Source organism: Myotis yumanensis, unplaced genomic scaffold, assembly GCF_028538775.1.
Source record: "Myotis yumanensis isolate MYYU_CA2020_CCGP unplaced genomic scaffold, mMyoYum1.0.hap1 SCAF_1, whole genome shotgun sequence".
In the NCBI taxonomy this organism is placed as follows: Eukaryota; Metazoa; Chordata; class Mammalia; order Chiroptera; family Vespertilionidae; genus Myotis; species Myotis yumanensis.
Genome location: NW_027223752.1, coordinates 223,134,885 through 223,159,237, shown reverse-complemented (window position 1 = coordinate 223,159,237; position 24,353 = coordinate 223,134,885). Strand labels below are relative to the sequence as shown.

The 24,353-nt window shown below is 38.5% G+C and overlaps 3 pseudogenes; all 3 read left to right on the top strand.

Annotated features, from left to right (window-relative positions):
• The first annotated feature begins 17,297 nt into the window (after positions 1 to 17,297).
• LOC138996389 (mitotic spindle assembly checkpoint protein MAD2A pseudogene) lies at positions 17,298 to 17,987 on the top strand (annotated as a pseudogene).
• Positions 17,988 to 18,422: 435 nt separating this feature from the next.
• Positions 18,423 to 19,112, top strand: LOC138996328 (mitotic spindle assembly checkpoint protein MAD2A pseudogene; annotated as a pseudogene).
• Positions 19,113 to 19,547: 435 nt separating this feature from the next.
• LOC138996268 (mitotic spindle assembly checkpoint protein MAD2A pseudogene) lies at positions 19,548 to 20,237 on the top strand (annotated as a pseudogene).
• The last annotated feature ends 4,116 nt before the right edge of the window (positions 20,238 to 24,353 follow it).

The following is a 24,353-nucleotide window of genomic DNA, read 5'->3' as shown; positions in this document are numbered from 1 at the left end:
AACCTCAGATAAAGCATGTGGAAGCATGTTGCAAATAATTAAGTAAATATTCTAGAATTTGTAATGAGTAAATATTTGCTAAATACCTTCAGAACTGAATGAAAGACTATCATGTGAAACAATAAGAATAAGTGGTAAAAGCTCTAAGAAAGGGTCAGGAGTAGACCAAGTTCCTTAAAGAATATGTACTGCTGCTAGAGCATATGCCTTATAGGACATTATCTATCCATCTTGTTCGCTACTCTATCTATAAAGCCATGCATGTGGCAACAACTCATTAAATATTTGGCAAATTAATATATACAGTCTCAGGGATAATTGGGATTTCTTAGTGAAAAGGAAATAATCTGGTGTTTGATGGATGAGTACAATCTGGAAAAGAAAATATAGAGGGAAAGGTAAGAATAATGTTGAAAATGTAGAGGCACACCTTTTTCCAGATTGGCTAAGACATATGATTTGCGTGATGCAAGAAAGATAAGGGAAAAAAGAATAAAAAGAACAATTTACAGAGGACTTTGGGAGCTTAATGACTACAAAATGAATGTCAATCAGAGACTAAAAATAACTAAAATAAACACTTGCTATATGCAAGGCACTATTCTACACACTAGACCTCTACTACCATGATTTAACAATCAGACACTGTTAATTACTCTGAAATGTAGATATTTTGTGGTTTCTATGTTTTAAATTTAAAAAAAAATTAAACTTGTGGAACCCAGGTAGCTTGGCCAGGGTCATGCAGCTAGTCAGTGGTGGAACTAGTATTTGAACCCAGAAAATCTGATTCCAGGTCCACCCTCTTTACAAAAACATGCATTACTTTGTGGAACAGGCAGCTATGTACCGCTGAGTTCATCAGAGAGTCCTGTTTCAGTTACCTTTATTGCTTAACAAACCATCCCAAATCTTAGCAGCTTAAAACAAAAAGACTTCTTATTTCTCACAGCTGAATGATGGACCAATCAATTCCTCTAAGTCAGGCGAGGTTGGCTATGGCACTGGAATTAATAAAAGGTCTAAGATAGATCGAAGCTGGCTGCTGGCAGGAAGCTCTGCTGGAACTGTTGATCTGGGTCCTTGGTGCTTCTTGTGCAGACTTGCCCATGTAGCTGCTTGGGCTTCCTCACAGCATGGTATGTGGATTCCATGAAGGAGCAATCCAAGAAAAATGAAGAGAACATTACCAGTTTCTGTCATTGTTGGTGTGTGTGTGTGTGTGTGTGTGTGTGTGTGTGTGTGTTGTTGTTGTTGTTGTTGTTGCTGTTTTATACCTGGGGATCAGAAGACCCAGAACAACACTTTTGCCTTTTTTTTCTGGGTCATAACAGTCATGAGGCCAACACAAATTCAAAAGGAAGAGAAAAACTTTATCTTTGATAAAAAAATATTATGCAATTATAGGGAGGGGAAAAATAAAATGTGGTACATTTATATAATGAAATATTTAAAAAAGAAATGATGTATCAAGCTATGAAAGACACAGGAAAATGTAAATGCCTTACCCAGTGAGAGAAGCCAATCATAAAGGCTGTATACTCTGTGAGTCCAACTATATGATATTCTGAAAAAGGGAAGAAACAATGGAGATTATAAAAAAAATTAGTGGTTGTTGATGGGAGTGGGGAGAGATGACTAGGCAGAATACCAAAGGCATTTAGGGCAGTGAAAACACTCTGTGTCATCTATCTAATATAATAAAGAGCTAATATGCTATTTAGACTGAACAGCTGAACAACCTTCTGGACGACCTTCCAGATGAAGCCAAGGCTGCAAGGCCTGAGGTAGCCAGGGCTGCAAAGGCTGAGCCCCTTGCAGAAATTTCATGCATTGGGCCTCTGGTCTATATATATAAAACCCTAATATGCAAATAGACCAAATGGTGGAACAACCAAACAACCAGTCACTATGACATGTGCTGACCACCAGGGGACACGCGCAGAACATGGCAGGCATCAGCAGCAGGCGGCAGAGTGTGGAACATGGTGGGCATAGGCAGCAGTGGGATGGTGGAGCAGGTGAGCAGGGGCGCCAGACCAAGGTGGGGTGCCAGTCACTCTCATCAGGGAGAGCCTCTGGTAGTTACTGAAAATCCTTTGCTTCCATGCACCGCGGTCCCACTGGGTGCTTGCCCCTGGGGGCTTCTCCACCTCCCCCTGCTCCTGAGGGGAAATCAGGGCAATAGCTGCCACTTGCAGCTGCTGACAGAATCTGCCCCAATTGCACCCATTGCTGGTGCTGGCCCCAATTGCTCCATTCCATCAGCGGGTATGAGAGGGGCCAGCACTATCAGAGCATGGGAGCGGTGGTGGGAGCAGGGCTGACAGCAGACAAAGGACCAGGGGCTGCAGCAGGAGGGGCTGGACAGGGGCTCGGACAATGGGCCAAGTCCCACCCCAGTGCCCACCACAGCCTCGCAGCCCGCAATACCTTTCTAGGTGCATGAATTTGTGCACTGGGCCCCTAGTCTATATATATAAAGAGCCAGGGGCCATCGCAACCAAATGGACAACTGAATAGGCTGCATGGGGCAACCAGGTCAGCAGGGGGGTTAGTGAGGGATGACCAAACAACTGAACAAGCAGGCTGTGTGGGGCAACCAGGCCAGTGGGGGGGCGGGGGGGCAGTTAGGTTGGACCAGGTTGGCAGGAGGGGGCAGTTGTGGGCAACCAGGCCAGCAGGCAGAGGCAGTTAGGGGTGATCAGGCTAGCAGAGGGGCCAGTAGGGGCAATCAGGCAGGCAGGTAGGTGAGCAGTTAGGAGCCAGCAGTCCTGGATTGTGAGAGGGGTGTCCTACTGCCGGTTGAGGATCGGGCCTAAGCCAGCAGTCAGACATCCCCTGAGGGGTTCCTGATTGGAGAGTGTGCAGGCTGAGCTAAGGGGACTCCCCGCCCCCTGCATGATTTTCATGCACTGGGCCTCTAGTATATATATATATATATATATAAAAGCCTAATATGCAAAGTGACTGATCAAGAGTTTGATAGCTTGCTATGGTATGTGCTGACCACCAGGGTGTGGTGCAGAAGGCTGCAGCTAGCAGCAGAGGAAGGGAGGCCCCAGCTATCAACTGGCAGCCACTAAGGACTCCACCCATGCACTAATTTTGTGCAATGTGCCTCTAGTATACTATAATGATGGATATGTATCATTATACATTTGCCCAAAGTAATAAAATGTATATCAAGAGTAATCCCTAATGTAAACTATGGACTTTAGATGATAATGTGTCAATGTAGGTTCATTAATTGTGATAAATGGACCACTCTGGTGGGGAAAGCTAATAATGGGTAGACTATGCACATGGGTGAAAGGGAAGAGTATATGAGAAGCCTCTGTACATTCTTTCAATTTTGCTGTGAACATACAACTGCTCTAAAAAAACTCTTTAAAAATTAATGGTGGCTCTCTTTGGAAGTTACATACTTTATATCTCAAGTTATAGGAAAAATACAGCTATCTGTTGGATCCTGGCTCATCTGAATTCTGAGCATCACATATTGAGCAGGAAATATCTATTGTGAAGATTAAGTATCCCTGTCTAGCTTTTCTTTCATGAGAGGCTTCTACAAGCATTGTGTAGTATTCAAAGGATATTATCTGAGCAACTGACTTTGATTTCACATAAAGTAGAATGTACATATGATGGATCGATGATAATGGGATGCTCTTTCTTCAGTGGTTCAAAAAGGTATTTCTAAACACTTGCTATTCCTTGCCAGTTTGTCCTTTCTTTTGAGGGGTGTGAGATGCAGTTATTTAATGCATTTGGCAGTGGATTATAGTAGAATTAAATGCTAGTGGAAAACAAAGTTCTGTTGATGGCTCAGAATAATCTAAATGTGGAAATTATTCTAGTTCAATGGAGGGTAAAATTATAGGATGTTGAATTATTTCCAAGAAGATGAATTTGGAATATGAGATATGGAGATTAAATGCAGACTACTGTACAGATTTGTACTGTAACACCAGGAAGAAAATTATGCAGGTAGGATGGAAAAGAAAGACAGAATTCTAGAACTCGGAGAGGCTTCTAGTTTATTAACTACAAGCTGTCATAGGCCTCTCAGATTTTGTGACAGTATAGTAAAGATAAATACTTAAAAAGACTCCTCCTGTTCAGTGATAAAATTCCTAACTATTGAAAATATTTTTGTGGATGAATATTTTGTGGATGAAAATATTTGTGGATGAATGGCCCTTGCCAGAAAAAGATGAAATGATGGCATGTCAGCTCATTTCTTCTGCTTTGAAAGTTTTTAAAGGAAAGCTGTTGACTTACTCTTTGTTGTCTTCATAAAAGTGGAAATAGGCAATTTAAAATCTTATAATGCATGCCTACTACAGCATTATTTATATGTTTGAGTGCTGCTTACTAATAAAAATCTGTTTAACCTCAAAATCGATTATGTACTATTCATTTACATGTTCAATAAAGTTTTATTGAATAGCTACATAATAACCCACATCATGCCAGGCAGTGGTTGTGCAAAGGTGAACTAAATAAGCACTATCTCAACAAAATCCACTGTATCTCATAAAGATATAAATATGCCAAACATATCACAACACTATCCTTTTAACAAAGTATTTGGGGCATATGTGAGCCATTTTGAGACCAGAGGATTGGTGATGGTCTGAGTTATATGCTTTAGGAAAAAATTAACAGAGGAAAATAGCTTGTGCAATGTGCGTATTACAAGCAGGTGTTAAAACATGGATAAACCCAGCTGGGATGGCTCAGTGGTTAAGTGGAGATCTATGAACCAGGCGGTCATGGTTCGATTCCAGATTGGGCACATGCCTGGGTTGCAGGCTCAGTCCCCAGTAGCAGTCATGCAGGAGGTAACCAATCAATTATTCTATTTCATCATTGATGTTTCTATCTCTCTCTCTCTCTCCCTTCCTTTCTGAAATCAATAAAAATATATTGAAAAAAGCATGAATAACAGCATGGGAGTGTTTGAAAACATTATGGATTTTAAATGTTATAGAAAGCAGGAAAATGGGAATTAATGCTAGAAATAAAATAGGAAATATTTGCATAAATCATATGATAAAGGATCTGTCATGTCAAACTATAGGATTATTATTGGGTACTGCAACAGGCAGGATAGTTTAGGTTATGCTATAACAGAAAATTATATATGATTCTCCATGCTTATGACTACAAATGTTATTTTTTCCCCTCACAAAATATATTCAATTCAGGACATGCAGCACACTGATCCAAGTTGTTGTCACTCTGGGACCCATACTGAGGACACAAGGTCCATCTGGCTCAGTGCTAGTCATAATGGTGGTGCTGTTTCTTTTCATTCTTAGCCAGAATTGACTTGTATAGAAATGACATCTGATTTTGCCGATCCTATTTCTTTGTCCAAAGCAAGACATATTGCTATTACTGAATGATACCTGCTTTCCTATAATTGTTCTGTTACCAATAAATAATGCAAGTAATACTAACATTGGAATGCGGTGAGCATTCAATGAAATGATATGTTGTGACAGGTACATACTAGTAATAGATAATAAATTTTATCACAGCAATCAGCATAGCTATGATTTGTAAGCACAATAGAATAATAAATACTATTGTTGATAAATTAAGGAGACTATGTGGGGATAAAGTATTTCTCCTTTTTAAGTAAGTATGGCCATTTTAAAAATGTACTGGGAGTCAGGAATTGACTTAGAGATTATCACAGAGCTCAATTCCACAACAGAGAACTTCCCATAATTAATTAATCACAGTGGTTTAGCAGCTATATCATTTGACAATATGAACAAAATTGAAGAAAACAAGCTCAGGTCAATTCCTGGGCGCGGGGGGGGGGGGGGGGCGGTGGGTTCAAAAAAACCTCTTCAAATATATATGTTAAATTCTAAATTCAAAGTACACAAATCCCAACTTGGTATTATTTCTAAGACTGTGCTGTTCTAAGTGATAACTGATGTTCAAAAGACCATCATGAAGCATAACTGAAATGTAGAATTTTTTTTAAAATCAGTTATTCTAATAAGAATCTTCCCTAGGTAATCATTTGGAATTGTATTGTATTGTCAGTTTCAAGATTTGATATACAAAGTAAATGTTGTTTCCCCACCTTCATCACAAAAATGCAGTGAGCAAGCTATCTGTGGCTTGGTCATTCCAAAAGCTGCATGGAACTTCCACTGATTTAAATGAAAACAGAGTCATCATTGGCCTGAAAACATTTCATGAGAGCCTTCCTAAGAACGTAATTGTGCTTTGTCTTCTCCCCCATGTCCATTTCCTTTTAAAAAAGAAATCAGAGAGCTTATTTGGCAAAAGTATAATAACTGGTCAAATAGACTTTTATTTTAAAAGGAAATTTGTTTTGAGTCATCTGTTGATCCATCTCCACTATTTTTTCCATTATGGCACAGCTTCTCTTTCTCTCTTTCTGTCTTATTCCCGTGGAACAAGCTGAACTGGATATATTTAATGAGGCGGAGTGTATTCTGCAGGCCACTGAAATTTGCAGCCGAAAAGCTTACTCTGCAGCAGAGACAAGATCTGTCACCTGGTGGGCCCTGAAATGTACAGAAGGCCAGGGATAGTTTCTACAGGATTGACCCCTCAGGGGATTGAATAGATTAGTTTCTATTTTAGCTGGTCTGGAATGAAAAATTTGGGTGTTCTCAGCTCTTTTCCAACCCTTTCTTTACATTCCAACCCTTTCTTTACATTCCAACATGTGTTATATACTTTAGCAATATCTTATAAAATTAGGGGGTTACAAGAAACTCCAACTTGAAGCCTCTTTGATTGTATTCTTCTAAGAAAGTGAAATAATTCCATCACATTCCAACCATGTTTTCCTAGGCTTAGGTTAATGCTGCCCCATCATCATATCCTCATGAAAAAGTAAATTGAGAATAATTTCCAAAGTTGAAAATGGGATAACAATATACTTCAGATACAAATTTAATGTTGCCAAGTTTGTTCTTTTTCAATGGATATATCCAGGTTTTCTTTTGTTTGAACCTTCTTCTATAGTTTTCCATGGAAAACTGCAGTAGTTCTATGTTTTCATAAAATTAGTTTTGGGTTAAATTTAGGTTATTAGTTTGCTTTTTCTTCAATCCCAGGATCTATTTATTCACTCAACAAACATTTTGTGCATACTTTGTGAACACTGACTTTTCTCTAAGGATTGTTGTCTCTTTGAATTGTAAGTGGGATCAGACAAGAATCTACCAGTTCTACAAGTAATGCTATCCAAAGGAAAGACAAAGTGAAAACAGAAAACCACAAAAGTGAATCCTTGTTTGGCCACATCACTTATTTTCTCTACTTTTCAATCTCAGCTGAAAATGTAGTGGGACAGATTTTGTGATGCTTTAGACTTAGTCTTCCCTTTTCCCTCATTTTTTAGTTTATCAACAGACTTCCCTAGCCTGTAACCCTGTTTCCCATCTGCCTACAGACAACAGACACTGTGACTCTACAAGAAAGCACCATATTCCAAGGTTTGAGCCTTGTTTCAGTCAAGATGATACTGTTTCTGCAAATATTAGACCTGGCAATTTACAGCTGTGTAAGTCACAATTTCTATTTCTAAATTCATAGTAAAGTCTCAACAAGGAATATGCGGTAGGTATGCATTAGTCATAGGAAAATTAAAAAACAACAATAACAACAACAACAACAAATCACTGCAACCCTGGCTGGTATGGCTCAGTAGGTTGGAGCATTGTTCCATCACCAAAAAGTGGTGGGTTTAATTCCCAGCTAGGGCACATACCCAGGTTGTGGGTTGTTTCCCTGGTCAGGGCACATTCTGCAGGCAAGCAATCAATGTTTCTCTCACTCATTTCCCCTCTCTAAAACAAACAAAAAAACAACAAACAAACAAACAATGTTTAAAATAATAAAAATAGTGCTCAGCCTGTCCAATTACCTGTTTTCATATGTGATTGATGATCATGCATTTTCCCATGTCAGACCTTATGGGCATGCGTCTAAACTGCCTCTGTCTAGTTTCTTCCCCCATCAGTCAGCAGGGAACAGAAGTGGAATGCTAAATGCTGCTTTCTTTGCAAAGCTCTATAAATGGCATGCCTATATTATTTGATCTCCCCTTTTGCTCCTTTTATGTTAAATAATAACCAGGTTATTACAACAGCATCAGGTGGATAGAGATTAGTTTTATAATAGACTCGCCCCAAAAAAGAAAAATAAAACAGTGCTATGGTAGGAAACAGAGGAAAACTGTGCAAGTATTCAGTGAGATGTCCACCCCAAACCTTGAGATTGAAATAAAATATTAAAGAATATTTTATGGGTACATGCATATATAGTTATAGCTGAGGTCTGTCTGTTGACCTTAGCTGGAGGCATTCGGTAGCCCATTGTCTTGTCCTCATCATCCTTGGTATGAAAGACAAAGCAGTAGGGGTACTCTCTCTTGCCAGAAATTATACATAGTTGCCCACACCTAGTAAACACAGCATAGGCACATGAGCAGGTCTTTCAGAAAATTGAGACATTACTAAGAAAAGGTAACTCCTCAGAATTCTCTCCTGTGCTCAGGCTGGGGGTTTAGGGCTACATCTCCATATTCTATTAGTTCTCAAAATTTGCTAATAAGTGCTTTATGACTGGGATGGTGGGGTGCAGAGGAAGATGGTGATGGTGAGGGTGGAAAACTTTAATTTGTCACAAATGTTTGAGAAACAGGTAAAAATGTCTCTGAATTACTAGGGTTCACAGAGCTCCTCATATCTTCCTGTGCATCATCAATCTCCAAGACTAAAATATCTTATCGAGTGTACTAAACTTAATTGACCGTAGGCTTATTCTTTTTCATAAACCATCTTGCAGAACTGTCATTTTAGGCAGCACATTTGGAAAATGCTGGGTTAGGAAATTAACTAATCTCTGTTCATAGTTTGTAAAGTATAGCTTGAAGTAAGATAAATGTCAAAATTTGTGAACACAGGAATATAAAAATGAGCAAAAGGCTTAGCAAAGCAGGTTAGTTCAGAGTCAGTCAATTTCCATCAACTCAATCCTTTATTAAGTTCTTTATTCTGTGGTCATCTCCCCTCAAAAGTTTTAATTAATAATAAAATTCAGAATATATATTTGTTACTTTTCTATTACCTATTTAGTTCTAATTTTCACAATAATTCCACAAGTTAAAAATCATTATTCTTATTTTATATTTGAAGAACCTGTCATTAAATGGCATTTCTGAGTTATATACCTAATACATGACATTGACATTGGTAAAATGATAATTAATAATGTAAGGTAATATATGTTTAAGTGCTAACCTATATGATGTTTAAAGAAAGAGCAATGGAAGCAGGTCAGTAATGAAGAGACCAAAATATCATTCCCTGAGATATTTATGTGATTCAATCATTTTAGACACACATTAACTCATTTAAACCTACACCTTTCAAAATCACTCTTTCAGTTTTAGCTCTATTTCCCATGGCAGAAAATGGAAGCTAGCCACCCTCCCTTTCTAATAAGAATTTGCTGATGGCAATAAAACTCATCGTTCATAGAGTTGTGTTCAGACCCAGACCCAAAGATCCACTGGAGTCAAATCTCTCATTCTTTCCACTGCACTGTTCTTTCCTCTTGGTCTGGCAAAAGAAGACAAGGCAGCCTAGTTTGAGCAGAGAAAATGAAGAGTAAAGAGCTGCAAATTTTGTTAGGAAGCATGAAGTAAAATTGTTTTGAGGCGCGGGAATCTGAAATGTATGGCAATTTCTGTCTCTGAATCTGTTCATTTTATAGTTTTGATTGTTACAGACAAAGACTCAGTATCTTCAAGTCATTGCTACTTCTTTACTCCCCCTCCCTTACTTTTTTGTTGTTGTTAATCCTTACCCAAGGATATTTTTCCATTGATTTTTATAGCGAATGGAAGGGAGGAGGAGAGACAGAGAAAGAGACACATCATCGATGTGATAGAGACACATAGATTGGTCTGAGAATGTGCGCTGGACGAGAATCAAACCCAGGAACCTTCAGTCCACAGGCGGATGCTCTATCCACTGAGCCAAACCAACTAGGGCTCCTCCCCCACTTTCAAATCTATCACATGACTTTATTTGACAATTATTGAACAATTACCCATTAAAATTTGCATAATTAAGGGAAGAAGCAGTGTATACTAATGCAGTAAACCCTGGTTGGGTGGCTCAGTTGGTTGGAGGATTGTCCCATAGACCAAAAGGTTGTGGATTTGATTCCCAGTCAAGGCTCTAACAGGAGGCAACCTATCAATGTTTTCTCTCACATTGATGTTTCTCTCTTGCTCTCTCTCCTCTCCTCTCTCTCTAAAATCAATAAAAACAGCCGTAGCCGGTTTGGCTCAGTGAATAGAGCATGGGCCTGCTGACCAAAGGGTCCCAGGTTCCATTCTGGTCAAGGACACTTACCTTGGTTGCAGGCTCCTCACCCTGGCCAGGGACCAATCAATGTATTTCTCTCACATTGATGTTTCTCTCTGTCTTTCCCTTTCTTTTCCACTTTTCCTAAAAATCAATGGAAAAGTATCTTTGGGCAAGGATTAACAAAAAATAAAAATAAATAAAAATAAAAGCATATCATTAAATTAAGATTTAAAAAAAGTTTTATAGTAATGACAGCCATCGTGTATTATATGTTCTATTATGACCCTAACTCCAAAGTATCATAATAGACCAACTGTTATAAAAACGACAAAAAATAATTGGACTGACATAATGAAAGTTTATTTGACTCATGAAGAGTTAATACAGAGGTTCCTGACAGAGTGGCTGTCCTTCAAGCAGTCACCCAAGGACTTAGGCTTCTTCTATGTATTAACTCCACCATCCCTCTGGGATCATATGTTCTCCCATGAATCTTCAGCATTTGTCCAATGTACTACATGGACCAGAAGCAATCTTATAACTGAACCAACTGCACAATGGCTGGGAAATGTAGATTAGCTCTGTGGTGAAGAGCAAAAGGGACATGATTGGGTGAACAATTCACAATAGTTTGCTGAATCCACCTTCTGTGACATAAATGTATCCCACAATCTTGTACACATAGACCCTTTTTACCCAAGGTATACAACAATCATGGATGATCAGAAAATTGAAATCTCTCCAGAAGTTATAAAAGAAAAGTATTTAATACAGGGCAACCTATGCTGGGGAAAATGCACTTGAAAAGCTGGGAGAGCAAATGCCAGGGAAAATGGCTGCTCATGTTGGAAAAAGCAGAAAGTTTCTAGATTTGGAGAAACCTCTTTCATAGCACCACTAATTTGTATATGCTAACTCAAAAACTGCTCAAAAGTCACATCTGCTATTTCCTCACACATATTTCTCTCTTACAGAAGTGTCTCTTATTATGCAGATGATCTAAAACAGATCTCACTAGAAAGGAAGGCTCAGCAGTATAATTTCCAAGTGTGCGTCTATGGCACAGAGACAAGGAAAAGAAGGCATAGGAGTCTGTAAGATATCAACAAATAGTAGTTGGCACAGAAAAAAAAAAGTAAGATCCCATCAAGTCTTGAAGTCAGTTCAAAATCTGCAGCATTATGGGGATCGATTGCATATTGCTCCTTGTGGTTTAGCATTATATAGACTGAAAAGACAAATTACCTTTATCCCTCCACCCACCTCCCCAACCATGCAAACAAGAGATAATGACTTCAAACTGTAGTTTAAAAAAGAGGAAAAATGAGAAACACCCAAGAATATACTGATTCATAGCAATTCTGGAGTCCTGCTGGGCCTGGAATGTGAAAGTCTTCTAATGTTGATAAAGAATGGCAGCTACTATTCTCTGGCCACTCTGTTCATGATTCTTCGTGACTCCTGGCTCTGCCCTTATTCTGTTTGGCTCCTCTAGAAATAAGTCTTGGGAAGCAAACTCTCCAATGGCATTGCATTGCATTAACAGGGAACTTCCTGCTGGAGCAAGTTCATGGCCCCTGTGATTGATTTTTAGGGAAAAATTAAGTACTGTTTAGGCATGGTTTTGCGGTTCTTTAGATAGTACAATGGACTCGAAATCTTAGTATGTGCTGGAATCTATTGTTTCTAATATGGTAGTTCAATATGGCAGTCTTCAGATCTGAAGGTGTTTTTTTTCCTCTATACTTGATTTTCAGACTGATTTACTGTTTCGCTTAGCACCCATCTCACCAATCTTCTAGCTTAGTAGGTGGCCTGAATGAGATTCATTTTTTATATAAAATGAGAAGATATATTTAACAGAATATTTCAAATTTGATGGCTAAGATTGACTTCACGTTTTGAATAAAACATTATCCTTCAATTTTCAAAAGCAGTGTTGTTTGATATCCAAACTCATTTGTAGTTTTAGAGTATATACAAGTGACTAAACTCTGTAATCTAAAGAAAAGCATTAGAGTTTTAGACACCTTTGCCTTGTTATTTCAACTAAGAATAAAATCAATTCAAAAAGGCAACCATTAGTGTAAATAATGATGCATACCGAGAGAGAGAGAGAGAGAGAGAGAGAGAGAGAGAGAAACTATTCCACAAATTTTCAGAGAAAAAGCATGATGATAATGGCAGATTCACCAGGCTAAGATATAAAATACAAGAATTTGAATCTAAACGCTACAACATATTATATGATGTTATAAACACCATACAAGAATTCTGAACCATGGTTGAATAATATTAACAATAGAAATACCTCCTTTTCTAACCATATTGTTATGATTTTAGTTCCACACATATGATATTGATTAATTTTAAATCAAGCACTTTTTAAGATGAATAGTATTTAAAAATGAATAAAGAAGATTTTTACCTTTAGTCTTCTGTGAGAAAGCAGAAGGAAGTCAATAATTATAATGAGTCATGGCATTATGGTAGCATTTATAGGAGGTTGGAGAAGGAAAACGTAAAGGTAACCTACATCATTGGAGAGAAGTGAGCACATGCTCCAGGAAGGGCACATAAAAGTAGGAGTTTTCAAAGAGAACAAAAATAATATTCTAGGAAATAGAATAGCGTGAACAAAGGCACAGACTATAGAAAGGCTGGGTATATTACAGAAGGACAAATGTCTCCTAATTAACTCAATTGTATTGAAGGACATTCAGGAATTTTATTATACAAGATCCTGATTGGAAATATTGTTTTATTCTGAAAGTGATTGGAAGCTAAGAAAGGATTGTAAGAGAGGCAATTGACAGATGTGCAGTTAAAAACAACAACACAGCCTCAATGAGCATGCTGGAAAAGGATAAGAATGAATTCAGAGTGCCCAGATGAAAAGCTATTATATCCAGATAGGAAAATATATGGTCCTGGAATGGAGACTGGGTAAATATAGAAATAAGTCAATATGAGGTATATGTAAAATTGTGATCCAGTAGGCATTAGACATGAGAAGTATTGGAGGCCAGAAGTCAAGCATGTGCACTTCTCACCCTCTTGTCCGAGTGACTATACAAACAGGAGCATTGTTTATCAAAATGGAGAAGTCGAGATGAAATTGCAAATTTTAGGACAAATGTAGCAATTAGTTTAGGGGAACTATACTTGAAAATTTTGATGATTGTGAACATTGGAATATAGTTTTGATAGAAGATAAGGATGTAGAGTCACGGGCATATGTTTGGGTGCTTATAAAATGCATAGACTGTGATTAGGAAGCTCATACAGCAATACTAGACAGGGAACAGAAGAACATCAGATATTGTTTCCTACAGGAAATCACACCATCATTCATCATTTAAAGGTGGTAGCAGATAAAGAAGATGACAAAGAAGCAACCTGAGAAGGCATGACAAGTTCCGTGGGAGAAAAGGATTAGGTGATCATAAGGAAGTCAAGAGAAGATGTGGTTTAGAGATATTTTCAGGAGTAAATTCTGCTGAGAAATTACATAAGGGTTGAAAAGTATCTATCACTGTTATAAATAAGAGTTTATTGGAAATCTTGCATTTATATAACTATTTGTATAAATGGCCATCAAAAGGTGCTTATTTAATGAGAGGAAAAAGAAATATTTTAAATTGCTATTTTACACATAAAAAAACAAACTTATTCAATCATTAAATGTGAATATACAATTGCAGTGTAATGTCACAAATATCATAACACCTAGGATGTGAGCCACTATGCATAAGAGTGGGGAGGTATGCATATGTTTATATTCTTATGCTTAAAATCCTTCAAAGATTCCCTCTAAAGTCATTATATCTCATAAGACACACCAAGACCTTTATAATCTGTCCAGGACTTATAACTCCTTTTACCTTCTCTAATTTTTCCTCATGCTTCCCCAGCCCTGGGAGCAACAATCCACTTGCCATGTTAGGAACACATCATGTAATTTAAGGATTGATGTCTTTGCTTGTGTTTCCATATTTGCCTGGATCATTCTTCCCTATATTCTATGAATATTCATCTCTCAAAGCTCAACCCAGATGTTACCTTCTCAATGATATCTAATCTATAGGCTCTATATCTAATCTATTTTTTCTTGGTGCTCATATACAAAATTATATCAATGCATATTTTGTCAATATCCTATCAAAGCATCAATCCTTCCATTGTGGATTATTCATAGACCCTGTTGATTCTGCATGTCAGTGGGAGAGAGAGAGAGAGGGAGAGAGAGAGAGAGAGAGAGAGAGAGAGAGAGAGAGAGAGAGAATATTAGGTATATTAAAATTTATAAATCCCCTAGGTGTATATGGAACACAAATTTATTTGTATCACTCTCTTTGTAAAACATTCACATCAATGTGAGTTTTATTTAAATTATCATCATTTAAGTTTAAAATAATTCTCCTGCTAAGGGACTTATTTATTTTTGCCTTTGGATAATCATAGAAGCCTCAATACATCAGGGTTTCAATTTACGTGGGAAAATCTAAACTACTCATTTTCAATTGCTATGATTCTAGCAATTCCCAAGTTGTAAATAGGCTATGTCTTCCAACTTAATTTGTGCTTGAGTTCATAACCCACTTTTCCATGCAAAAAATATAGTAAATGCCTTTTTAGCTTCCTAAACTAACTCACCAATGCCTATGAATGACATTGTATAAATATAAACTGTAGTTAACATTTATTGCTTCATAATATGCTATGTGCCCTACAAACATGAGCTACTTTAATCTTAATAACAATTATGTGGCATGAGTACTATTATTCCTATTTTATTGATGTATAATAAAAAATAGAGAGATAATAAACTTGTCCGAAAGGCACACAGCTTCTGAGATGTTGACCTGAAATTAAAATACTTGAATCTTATTTCAAAGCATATATTTTATGTCACTTAAAAAATTAATATAGATAAGTAAAAAATTTAATATGCATAAGTACGCCTATGTCGCCTCATTCAGTTTCAATAATTCTCATCTCATGACCAATATTGTTTCATCTATATCTCCACTAAACCACCCCTTCTACCCCCTCTGTATTAATTTGAAGCATTCCACAAATCATATAGTTGTATGTTAATATTTTATAATATCTCTAAAATATATTGGCTTTTTAAAAAACATAGCTATAATACTGTTATGATACCTAAGTGAAAGTAAACAATGAATCCTTATTATCATCATATGTCTAGTAATTATTTAAATGTCCCCAATTATCTCATACAGAATTCATAGATGTCTTGCTGAAATCAAGAGTCAAACAAGATCCACTTATTACATGTGGTTGATATATCTTTCAATGTCTACAACTACATTGCTCCACATTTTATTTTTACTAATTATTTGTTCACTAAACTGGGTGATTTACCTTTCAGAATTTCAAAATTGTGGATTTTGCTGAATATATCATAGAATTGTTTTACCAAGTTCTATCCCCTGTATTTCCTGTAAACTGATAGTTGGTTCCAGAAGCTTCAAAAGTCCATATTTGTATTTCTGTAGTACATTGACTATGAGTTTCCTTAATATGTATTTTAATATTTAATAGAGGATTATTATAAAAAGATAATTTATCATGTATCAGTGGGGATATAGGTTTGACTGAGGATATAACTGTGAGCCAAATAATTGCAATTTATATCAAGTTTATATCTGGCTAACAGTAAGTTGGAGGAAGGAGATTATTTATAAACACACACACACACACACACACACACACACACACTAAGTGGTCAGATTATTATGGCCACCCCATCAGTACTTCGTTCGGTCACTTTTGCCTTCAATGCTGCGGTGATTCTTCTTGGCATTGACTCCATGAGATATTGAAAGGTAATGCAAGGAATCTGACACTATGCCTGATGAATAGCACTGTCCAGTTCTGTGAGATTTGATGGCCGTGGAACCAGCTGCCTGATGGCTCTTTTAACTTCGTCCCACAAATTGTCAGTTGGATTGAGATCTGGTGATTGTTGGAGCCACCTAAGCAAGGTAAAGTCTCCCTCATGTTCTTGAAACCACTCCTGCACAATACGAGCACCGTGGCATGGCGCATTGTCTTGTTGGAAGAAGCCATCTCCATTGAAATATGCCATCAACATGATAGGATGAACTTGATCAGCAACAATACTTAGGTATGTTGTGCTATTCAGACATTTATAATTATCTGGCCCTCTCGCAACTTAGCACGAAATTATAGCTAATTTACCTTCAAACATCAGGTGGTCAGAATAATCTGGCCACTCAGTGTGTGTGTGTGTATGTGTATATATATACCGGTACTTAAGAAATGCAGTAAATTAAGTAATTTATTGTGTGAGAGAGAGAGATCAATGATGAGAGAGAATCATTGATCAGCTGCCTCCTGAACAAAGGAAATGAGCTGTGACCTCCTGGTTCATAGGTTGATTCTGAACCATTGAGCCATGTTGGCAGGGTTATTTCAAGTAAATTTTAACTTTATTTTAGAATCAAACTTCAAAATATCAGGGAAGGAAGGTCACTTTGCAAAATGCAAGAGTGAAGTTTAGGAAAGAGTCATGTACAAATGCATACAGACGTATACACTGGGTAAGCACATTTCTACGAGTGGTGACATACAGGAAATGAAACCAGATGTGTAAAAAAAATTGAGCATCTTGAGAATGACAGCTATAGAGTTAGGAATAAAAGCTGGAATTTTACCAATCTTTAAAGAGAGCCTTAAGTAAAATGTAGTTACATGTCTTTGCCACAATTAACCGCGATTTAAACAGCATACAGTCTTTTAATAATAACTTAAGAGGTTATATCATTTCCATGCTGACATATTATACATTTGCTTCTTCAGCCATTTAAAAACAACTGAGTTTAGCCCCGTGGTGGCCACGTGCAGTTGCTGTGTGCAGTGGACATGGTTGCCGCTGTGGGCATGGGCCTGGCGAGGCAGCTCTCCAGGGAGCAGGGCATCACCCTGCTTGGCAGTGCCAAAATCGTTCCTGAGTTCTTCTTATTTTATATCAGTGTGACATTTTTCCATCTGAAGCTTTTGCTCAAGTGCAGAAATATGGACTCACCTTTCATGTAACTACTGATTGTGAGCTCTTAAAATATCCAAGTAATGTGGTGGAACAACTAAAAGATTGCTTATTCAAGTGGTCAGTTCAGAAACTGGTTGTATTCATCTCGAATACTGAACATGGTGAGGGCCTTGAAAGATGGCAGTTTGATATTGAGTATGACAAGGCTGCCAAAGATGACAGTCTTTTCTTCAGAACAATCTCAGAAAGCTAGCCAAGATGAAGTCTGCTGGGCAATGAGACAGAACAAAGCTACAGCGACATTCCTGCCACAGCTAAAACTTTCCTGTTCATTTGATCTGCTGATCTATCAGACAAAGATTTGGTTGTACCTGAAAAGTGAGAAGCGTCCGGTACCATAGTTCATTACCAATTCTGAGCAATCTTATCCGTTTTCCTTCACTGTTACAATCCACAAAGTAAACAGTAAGGTGGCCAACAAAATATTGTCCATGACTGGGGTTGGGACAAGAACAATACTGGAATTCACAAATGTGTGCTTCCTGAAACCAAGTCAGCTATAGTTCATGTTTTATTTCACTGATTAATTTTTAGATGGGGAAAACGTAACACTCTATTTTAGTGAGTTGTGCCTAATTGTTCCATCTTTTGATTCCTGTTTGACTTTTCATAGGGTTTATCATATTTTTTTGCACATGGTTCAAAAGGGAACCAGCCGATCACATCAGCATTGCAATGTCAATTCTTTTGAAGATGGTAACTGAGGGTGGGAAAATCGTTTGCTATAGAGCTAAATGCCTTCCTCAATCAGAACTTTTGCTCAAGTAGCTTGACTCGGAACATAGGTAAATATGAAACACAGTAAAACAAGTATGAATAGCCGAAACCGGTTTGGCTCAGTGGATAGAGCATTGGCCTGCGGACTGAAAGGTCCCAGGTTCAATTCCGGTCAAGGGCATGTACCTGGTGGCCACGTGCAGTTGCTGTGTGCAGTGGACATGGTTGCCGCTGTGGGCATGGGCCTGGCGAGGCAGCTCTCCAGGGAGCAGGGCATCACCCTGCTTGGCAGTGCCAAAATCGTTCCTGAGTTCTTCTTATTTTATATCAGTGTGACATTTTTCCATCTGAAGCTTTTGCTCAAGTGCAGAAATATGGACTCACCTTTCATGTAACTACTGATTGTGAGCTCTTAAAATATCCAAGTAATGTGGTGGAACAACTAAAAGATTGCTTATTCAAGTGGTCAGTTCAGAAACTGGTTGTATTCATCTCGAATACTGAACATGGTGAGGGCCTTGAAAGATGGCAGTTTGATATTGAGTATGACAAGGCTGCCAAAGATGACAGTCTTTTCTTCAGAACAATCTCAGAAAGCTAGCCAAGATGAAGTCTGCTGGGCAATGAGACAGAACAAAGCTACAGCGACATTCCTGCCACAGCTAAAACTTTCCTGTTCATTTGATCTGCTGATCTATCAGACAAAGATTTGGTTGTACCTGAAAAGTGAGAAGCGTCCGGTACCATAGTTCATTACCAATTCTGAGCAATCTTATCCGTTTTCCTTCACTGTTACAATCCACAAAGTAAACAGTAAGGTGGCCAACAAAATATTGTCCATGACTGGGGTTGGGACAAGAACAATACTGGAATTCACAAATGTGTGCTTCCTGAAACCAAGTCAGCTATAGTTCATGTTTTATTTCACTGATTAATTTTTAGATGGGGAAAACGTAACACTCTATTTTAGTGAGTTGTGCCTAATTGTTCCATCTTTTGATTCCTGTTTGACTTTTCATAGGGTTTATCATATTTTTTTGCACATGGTTCAAAAGGGAACCAGCCGATCACATCAGCATTGCAATGTCAATTCTTTTGAAGATGGTAACTGAGGGTGGGAAAATCGTTTGCTATAGAGCTAAATGCCTTCCTCAATCAGAACTTTTGCTCAAGTAGCTTGACTCGGAACATAGGTAAATATGAAACACAGTAAAACAAGTATGAATAGCCGAAACCGGTTTGGCTCAGTGGATAGAGCATTGGCCTGCGGACTGAAAGGTCCCAGGTTCAATTCCGGTCAAGGGCATGTACCTGGTGGCCACGTGCAGTTGCTGTGTGCAGTGGACATGGTTGCCGCTGTGGGCATGGGCCTGGCGAGGCAGCTCTCCAGGGAGCAGGGCATCACCCTGCTTGGCAGTGCCAAAATCGTTCCTGAGTTCTTCTTATTTTATATCAGTGTGACATTTTTCCATCTGAAGCTTTTGCTCAAGTGCAGAAATATGGACTCACCTTTCATGTAACTACTGATTGTGAGCTCTTAAAATATCCAAGTAATGTGGTGGAACAACTAAAAGATTGCTTATTCAAGTGGTCAGTTCAGAAACTGGTTGTATTCATCTCGAATACTGAACATGGTGAGGGCCTTGAAAGATGGCAGTTTGATATTGAGTATGACAAGGCTGCCAAAGATGACAGTCTTTTCTTCAGAACAATCTCAGAAAGCTAGCCAAGATGAAGTCTGCTGGGCAATGAGACAGAACAAAGCTACAGCGACATTCCTGCCACAGCTAAAACTTTCCTGTTCATTTGATCTGCTGATCTATCAGACAAAGATTTGGTTGTACCTGAAAAGTGAGAAGCGTCCGGTACCATAGTTCATTACCAATTCTGAGCAATCTTATCCGTTTTCCTTCACTGTTACAATCCACAAAGTAAACAGTAAGGTGGCCAACAAAATATTGTCCATGACTGGGGTTGGGACAAGAACAATACTGGAATTCACAAATGTGTGCTTCCTGAAACCAAGTCAGCTATAGTTCATGTTTTATTTCACTGATTAATTTTTAGATGGGGAAAACGTAACACTCTATTTTAGTGAGTTGTGCCTAATTGTTCCATCTTTTGATTCCTGTTTGACTTTTCATAGGGTTTATCATATTTTTTTGCACATGGTTCAAAAGGGAACCAGCCGATCACATCAGCATTGCAATGTCAATTCTTTTGAAGATGGTAACTGAGGGTGGGAAAATCGTTTGCTATAGAGCTAAATGCCTTCCTCAATCAGAACTTTTGCTCAAGTAGCTTGACTCGGAACATAGGTAAATATGAAACACAGTAAAACAAGTATGAATAGCCGAAACCGGTTTGGCTCAGTGGATAGAGCATTGGCCTGCGGACTGAAAGGTCCCAGGTTCAATTCCGGTCAAGGGCATGTACCTGGGTTGCGGGCACATCCCCAGTAGGAGATGTGCAGGAGGCAGCTGGTCGATGTTTCTCTCTCATCGATGTTTCTGACTCTCTATCTCTCTCCCTTCCTCTCTGCAAAAAATCAATAAAATATATTAAAAAAAAAAAACAAGTATGAATATTCAGAATCTTTGTTTCAGTCCTAACATAACAGATACTACCCAATAATAAAATATTGCTAGTAGGGCCTTTTGCCATTTATTTCATTTGTACAGTTTCCATATTGAAAAAAATCTCCAATTATTTTATTTTGATGTATATACTTTACACTTGCAAAGCTATCGCTATTTCTACTGTTTTAATTCCGGTGATATAGAATTCTTTAAAATGTCATTTTGTGTTTTATAAAATCAAGCTTTAAACGACAATAATAAACTTAAATGCGCATGTTAAAAAAAAAAAACAGCAACAATTGAGTTTAGCATCTACTTAGTAAACATGATTAGTTTGAGGAGGAATCCCCTTGATGCTGTTCATTATAATGCCTCACACCTGTGAAATACTGCATAAATTACAAAATTGACTTTAACATTGCCTCATACTTCAGAGATGACAGTCTCAGCATTCTAGTGGCCAATCTGTACAAACTGAATATCAGGTTAGATGACTATGGAATTGATTTAGGATTACAATTAGTATGTATAAATATGTAACAAAGATTGATAAATATTAAGCCTTTTTGTATTTTAATATTAAATTTTTAGCTTACTCAAGCCATGCTTTTCTTTATTTTTCTTCCCTGTATTCTTTCTATTCCCTTGGGCTCCATTTTGCAACCTTCTTTTTCTGTCCTTTTTTCCTTACATCTCTCCTTGCATGCTTAATGTCTACTATTTGTTTGTCCTCTGCTTACCCATGTAGTTTAGGGACCACTAGAATACTGATTTTGCCCCTATTTTTCTCTTCTTTATGAATTTTCTCTTCATGATTTCTTCCATGACTATAGTTTCAGTTATCACTGCTATGTGCAATATGCCTGTAGTAGATTGAATAATGGCCACATAAATATACAATGATCTAATCCTTAAAATATATGTTACTTTATTTGGGCAGTTCTCAACAAATGCGAAAGCTAAATTTAATTGTTTTCTTAAATTATGTCTGCAATAATTTCTTCACATGATCAAGGATAAGCTATTTCTGCTAAAACTGAGAAAATAATCAGTGTGTTTTTTTTCTTGTAAAGCAGATAGTTTATAGTTTTTGTTGATGTGCCACCCTCCATCTCCTCATTTCATAGAACATTTAACATTTCCAGGTATATGAGGGCATTTTATAGAATTTTTTTCTGATTTCTGCACCTATAGTTTTGCCTTTTCTAGGGTGTCCAGTAAATTGAACCATATGGTGTTGTTGGAGCCAGCAGCAAGAGCACCGCACAGCTCTGCTGGTCTGACTGGCTCTGAGTCCATGTATTCTTCTAAATTCTTCCATTTGACTACACCAGGGTTGGTTCCTGCTTGAACCTTGCCCACTGTACTAACTGTTGAGAACTTAGTCCAAGTTCCTCCTTTATCCTCTGCTCACTAGTAACAGCTGTTGGGTCCGAGACCTTCTGCCTAGGGCTGGACCTCCTTGGATACCAGGTCTAAGACGGAGAAGCCATGGAGGTTGTGAATATATGAGAACTAGAGGCCCGGCCTGCACCCTCTCGCAATCCGGGACCACTGGCTCCTAACCACTCACCTGCCTGCCTGCCTCTTCACCCCTTAACCACTCTGCCTGCCTGCCTGATGCCCCTAACTGCTTGCCTGCCTGCCTGATCACCCATAACTCTTCTCCTGACTGCCTGATCACCCCTAACTGCCTTTGCCTGCCTGCCACATCGCCCCTAATGCTTGTCTACCTGCCTCTTCACCCCTAACTGCCTCTACCTGCTTGCTTTATTGCCCCTAACACTCGCCTGCCTGCCTTATTGCTGCTAACTGCTCACCTACCTGACTGATCACCACTAACCACCTCTGCCTCAGCCCCTGGCACTGCAGATTCATCCAGAAGGATGTTTGGAATGACGTCCAGAAGGTTGTTCAGCTGTCTGGTCTAATTAGCATATTATGCTTTTATTATTTTAGATTATTATAGATGAGTCTTCATTGCTGAAGCCAGTGGCTATATAGCCATCAGACAAGAATAGTCTTCACAGCAAAGTCCAAACAGACATGCAGCCAGACATATCTTTCCCATAAGGCAGGATCAGTCTCTGTAACCACAGTTATTATCTAAGGAGCCACGTGCTGCCTCCTAGACTCACCGCCTCACATCATAGCGGTACCTGAGCTCTCCAGCTCAGCAGCTTCTCCTGTCTCTCCTGCCCAGCTGCTCTCTCTAGCAGACTTCTTCTTACTTCATCCTCAGCTGACTAGACTGGTCAGTAACCTACTTTTACACTATTTAGACAAAGAAGGCTTTGTGCCAATAGTTACTGAAGGGCACAGTGCACTGTGTCCTTGCAGCCACTCATGGTATCTTGGCCTGATGAGGATTTCCAGACTCAGAGTCCATGGACGTTCTGATTAGGCTCATGCCCAGAGTGGTCTGTGGCCATTCTGGCGTATTGATAACAAGGCCTCTGTGCTCCCATTGGCCTTGACCACCTGGGGACCCTGGCATGGTTCCCACTAGTGTATAGGAAGTTGCTTCTGGCTTTTTTTCATTTACTATAATGCTTTTGAGACTTCCCCATGTTTTTGCATTTGTTAACAGTTATAAATGAACTACAGTTTCTTGATGCTTCATTCATAATATATGTATAGATTGATTTGAATATTTGTGGTAAATATGAATAAAGCTGTTATAAACATTTATGTACAAGTCTTTGGGAGAGCATGAGTTTTCATTTCTCTTAGATTATAGCTAGGGGGAGGTTTACTGAGTTGTTGGGTAATCATATATGTTGGAATTTATAAGGAACTATTACTTTTTTTCCAAAGTGGTTGTTACATTTTATATTTTCATTTGAAATATCAAAAAGTGCAAGTAACTCTGCATCCTTGCCAGCATATAGCAGTGCCAATGCCAGTGCTAGTTTTGTTTTAGTCTTTGCCATTATATTACATATGTAATGGTATATCATTATGGGTTAATGAGGTATTAATCCACATATTAATTGTATATTTCATGAAATACATTGTTGTGTATTGTATTGTTTATGTAGGGATATTCATTCATTAATGTGAAAATTAATTTGTATTTTCTAATTGCTAACCATGCCAAACATCTATCTAATCTAATAAAAGACAAACATGCAAATTAACCATACCTTCGCTATGCCTTAAGCCATGCCCACCAGCCAATCAGAGTGACTCTATGCAAATTAACCCAACCAAGATGGTGACTGGCAGCCACGGAGCTGAAGCAAGCAGGAGGCTTGGTTGCTCCAGTGATGGAGGAAGCCAAGCTTCCTGGCCAGCTCTGACCTCCACTGAAGGCAACAAAGTTTCAATTATAGAAGGTAAATAAATCCCAGAATTAAAAAAGAAAAGAATAAAAGGAGAAGCTGGGAGCTTCCATTGCTGGGGGGCTTGGCCAGCTTGAAAGGGGGGGGGGGGGGCTTGACCAGCCTGCAAACAGCCATCAGCCCCTCACCCAGGCTGGCCAGGCACCCCAGTGGGACCCCCACCCTGATCCGGGACACCCTTCAGGGCAAACCAGCTGGCCCCCACCTGTGCACCAGGCCTCTATCCTAT